The sequence below is a fragment of the Lactuca sativa genome, chromosome 6 (genome assembly GCF_002870075.4).
Source record: "Lactuca sativa cultivar Salinas chromosome 6, Lsat_Salinas_v11, whole genome shotgun sequence".
Taxonomy (NCBI): Eukaryota; Viridiplantae; Streptophyta; class Magnoliopsida; order Asterales; family Asteraceae; genus Lactuca; species Lactuca sativa.
This window is the reverse complement of record NC_056628.2, coordinates 176,546,441-176,551,842: the sequence shown is the minus strand read 5'-3', so window position 1 is coordinate 176,551,842 and position 5,402 is coordinate 176,546,441.

Genomic DNA, 5,402 nt, shown 5'->3' with positions numbered 1-5,402 from the left:
TCCTGCCCTAGACGTCCACAACGATTAAGGGTCCTTCTCAGTCGGCCAAAAAGCGAACAATGGAGGCATAAGATCCCTTAAATACTTCCCAAACCGAATGGCTAGGGTTTTCCACTGAACAGCGTCGACTCGCCGAGTCCATACCTGGACTCGTCGAGTCCAGTCGCGAACCCGCGACCAACTCTGCGACCCTACTCGGCGAGTCTGGCCCTAACTCGCCGAGTCTCCCTTTTAAAACACCCCAAAATGCAATTTAGCAATACTTGAGATTTTGGGCTGTTACAACTCTCCCCCACTAGAATTAGACTTCGCCCTCGAAGTCTCACTCTGAAAATAGTTCTGGATGCTGCTCCCGCATCACACGTTTCGGCTTCCCTAAACACTTCCGATATCTTCCGAGGTCGCTACTGAACCAATACCAGAGGTACCTCCTTGTTCCTCAGAACCTTGATCTTTCGATCTCCGACGGCCACTGGTCCCTCGACGTAACACAGGCTCGCATCCACCTAATCGTTCTCTAGTAGAACCACTGCTGACTCATCTGCTATACACCTCTTCAACTGCGACACCTACCAGTGTCATGGATCCGTCCCAATTCCGTTGACAGCTCCAAACGATAGGCCACCCTTCCTACCTTCGCACCTTCACGAAAAGACCCAACATACCGGGGCCCCCCATTTACCCCTCTTCCTACATCGAAGCACCCCGTCAGAAATACGAAGTCGCTGACCTGAATCACATACTCGTAACGGCGTCTGCCTGCATAACTTTCCTGTTAACTCTAGACGATCACTAACTCTCTTTAACCTGCTGAGTCTGCTTTGCCAACTAAAGTCCGATCTCCGTACTGCACATCACTCTTTGCAACCGAAAATTACCCAAGATGCAACTCTGCTCTAAATCTCGACGATCTCTCGACCCTTAAGGGTTAGGAAACCATGAACCACCGGATTCCCGATCCAAAGCCCACTTTGCCCATTCCGAACCGACTGAGAGATCCATTCTCCCTCTCAGATCAACTCTCACAAATTCCCTCTTGCCATCACATACACATACTGAACTAGTTCCAACACTCGCAGGTTGAAAAACCCGACACACTGATGATATTCTCGAACATCTTTCAAGATGAACCACCACATCCACCCTACACTCTGATCAGATTCACACTGAGAATTTAAAATTTTCTCTCTCCATCCATCCCTTCTGAGCCTCAACAGACATCCCAACCGGATGGGTTCCTACTCCACTGCCGCGAACACGATGCTCAAAACCATACTCGAAATACTCTAACCATAACTCTGCTCTGCAGCTTTCACTTTCGTGAACTTGCACCCCCTTCGGAGTTACATACCCTCCTCTTTTCCTTTTCCACGGAACTCTCTTGAACATAATGCCACTCCAACCGGTTCCACGGTGCTCGCCCCAAGCGACACCACCCTTTTTGCGTAACTGCTATTCACATACTCTGGTTCTCATTGCAGGGACTCTCAATCCCATGTACTCTCTCCACTCATCAAAATCACTGCCTCCGCTAAACAAGATCAACAACCCAGGGCCAGACCTTCCAATGCAATCACACTGCGACATACGTGATCCGCAAATCTCAAACTAATCCAGCAATACCAACAGAGTCTCCAGTTTGACTGGACCGATCCTCATAACACATACTAGCCACTCGAGGCTATATCTCTGTGGGTCCGTGCACCCAACTCTGCGAACCTTCAGGTTCTAACTCTGGGAACCTTCCGGTTCCAGCTCTAGAAACATGCACAACATAATCCCGTGGGATTAATGCAGTACAACCATCACGTACCTCAAACGTACCAATACTCTGATCGCAAAATTCCGTTTACTTACTCAAGCTCGATCCCGACCTCCTCTCAGGCCTCCACAATCAAATGCCCTAGGTCTGTATCTCGCCCTGCATATCCAACACTCGCTCTCGTCGGCCTATACTTTGCGCTGACAAACACTGCTGAATCCCGGCAGCTAAGCACCCTCACATACTCACCGATCTCCCGGAGAATTTTCTAATTCTCCCCCACTAAAGCACTGACTAACTGCCACCGATCGTCATTAACGACCTTTCAGAACAATCCTGCACAAAAGGGACATTTACCCACTGACTGCTTCCCACAAGCATAAGCAACCCTCAGCAAAACACATCTCCTCCCTGATCGATCCACTCAAAAGAATCCGATCTTTCAATTATCCACTCCACAACTGCAGATGCTACCCGTCATTCAACCCAGTGCCGCACCTCCACTATCAACCCTCACGAACGATGACCAACGGAATTCCCAAGCAATAACCCATAACCAAACCCACAACCTGCCAAAGGTTGAATATCGCATCGAAAACCGCGCAAAGTTACCGGCACTAAAACACCAGACTATAACCATACCAAACCATCAGGGAACAACGAATGCCAAAACGAAACCTGAAGCACCAATCCATAACCATGCCAATCCCGCGAAACAACGACTACCGCATCGAAATCCACACTACCCGCACAAACAATACGCCACAAACAACGCAAGCTAATCAAGACATCAAGACAGCATCATACCCGCAGCTGCCTCCGGCACTGCTCCGTCTCCCTCTGCCGCAAGCCGATAAGCACAACCCTGAGCCCTTGGGCTCTACTCCATCCTGTCCTCCTCCTGAACTCCTCAAGGTGGCCGGTGCTAGAGCCTGCACCGATCCTGCAAAAGCTGTGGACATTTGACCCTCAAATGTCCAACCTGCCGACACTGATAACAAATCCTGGAATCCCGAATTGGCACTGACTGCCGACAACCCCGTGCACCATGCCCCTCCTTTCCGCACTCGCGGCATGCACCATTGGGCCAACAAGCTCCGGTGCCATCTCTCTCACACTTCCCACAAGTGTGACCGCTCCGATCCCCCATTTCAACGTCTACGGTCCTGAACCGTTTCGGCGCCGACTGCGACTGCATCGGGGCCTGTCCCAGCTCACGCAACTGCAACTTAACCTCTAACTCACGCCACATGGCGGCCTTCTGCAACTCCAACAGGGTCTCGCACCTCTACGCAGACACGAACTATCTGATACCCCCTTGAGCTTACTCGATTATCGGGCATCTGAGCCTGCTCCGAAGCGAACTCAGGGCAAAACATCGCCCTCTCAACAAACATCCCGGTGCTCTCAGTCACCGACTCCAAATCCTGCCTCAGCTTAACGAACTTCCGAGCTAATTTCTCCTTTTCATCCCGCGGAACATAGCGAGTACTGAACATCCCTCTGAATTGATCCCATGAAACCGCAGCCCTCTGCGCATCAGAAAATGACCTCGTGGTCAATCTCCACCAATCCTTCGCCCCGAGCCTCAATAGGTTCAGAGCACACCCCACCCTCTGATCAGCAGAGCATAAACTCGTGGAGAAACACCCCTCCATGTCTGATAACCATCTCATAGCAACAATCGAGTCCTGAACTCCATCAAATGTGGGAGGCTTCGCATAATAGAAGTCCCGATACTGAAAACCCCGACTAGTCCCTTTCTTAGCCGTTGCTACAGCCGCTGTAACCGCCGCGGCAGCCGTCTCTGCGAAAGCCGCATATCGCTCATCAAACTACTTCAATCATAGTGGTCCTGATCGACCCAAACAATTCTGGCGACTCAACCTGCAACAATGCAGCAACCTCATCACGCCGGATCTCGCGAATCCTCGCATCCCGCTCGCTCGTGCTCGTCCGATCGATAACCGGATAACAAGATAGCCACAAGCATCATCCACTACGAACCATGGTACTCATCCCATGACATCCTTCCTCAACATGCTTCGGTGTATGGTACCTGAACCATAGCACCATTCCTCAACCTGCTCCAATGTATAGCACTCGAACCACAACATCTATCTCAATCTGTTCCGATGTATGGTGCCCTGACCATAACATCACTCTGTATCCGCTCCGATGTATGGTATCCGAACCATAACATCACCCCTCAATCTGTTCCTTAGGACCTTCAGAATGCCCCCTGTATCAAGTATGGGTCCTCTGCTTTCAGTAGTACGGGCCCATACTACCTGCCACATCTACCCATACTTTCCACACGGACCATTCCAGAGTTCCTAAGTAGCTGATAAACCTGCTCTTTCACCAATCTCATCGCGCGTGCTCGCTTTCCAGCGAAATCCTCTACTCTACCAGCGCACTCATCTGGCTAGGTTTACTCCCTAGTCCCTTCCGCTGTCCTCCCACTTCTTTGCTATCAGCTGCTGAAGAGTTCCCAATGATGCCAGCCCTCTACCTCCTGAGTATCGTCATACTCACTTGGTAGCTGACTCCCATCATCGATAACTCCACAAAGCACAAAGCAAGCAGCATTCGAGCATTGAAGCATACATAGGACTCCCCATCTGTGGTAGCTCCACCTTCTCGACTCATCCTCGGAAGTACCTCTGTACTCCGTAGCTTTACCCCCTGTGCGTTCTAACTAGATACTCTCACTCATCACATACACACAAAAGCATAACGCACATATAACAGCAATCCCTAGACTAAGGCATCACAAATCAGGCCACTCTAGTCCTAAGATGTGAAGTACCTAGCCTGTCTCTAGCATGCAATAATGTCTCATAAAGTGCATAATAGATATTCCATAATACAAAAGTAAGGGTATTTTGGGAAATCACCGTTTGGCTCTGGCTGATTGTACACACTGCTCTTTCTTGCTTTCTCTTTGAACTCTTTTTCACTTTTAGAAAACCATTTATTTGGAAACTTTTTCTTACTTCCTCAGTTTGAGTCCAGATTTACCCGTAGGCGCGTCCGAATCCCTCAAACCAAGGCTCTGATACCAATTTGTAACACCCAAATTTCCAAAAATAAATATTTTATTTAATTAATCAATTTAATATTAAAAACACTTGTTTAAAATCTTATTCACATTCAAATTACAAAACGTAGTTTCATTTCCGTTATAAAAGAAGACCAGGATCCTCCAAAACACAACTCTTTCTTCGGTGTGTACAATCGAACCGTTGCCATCCCGCGTTACTGTAAGAACCTGAAACAACGTAACATAAACAACGTAAGCACGAAGCTTAGTGAGTTCCCCAATATACCTTACGCACATACGCCATCCGGCCCGGACCGTTCGGTCCACATAACATTGCCTTCCGGCCCGGATCTTTCGATCCACATAACATTGCCTTCCGGCCCGGATCTTTCGATCCACATAACATCGCCTTCCGGCCCGGACCTTTCGGTCCACAAGATAATCGCCTTCCGGCCCATACACATATATATCACATGATTCAATACTCTAACACATAAAGCACATATATCACATATCATACCTGACCTTTCTGTCACATAATACCTTGCCTTCCGGCCCATATATAAGCATGTATAACACGCGTAGCAGCTAACT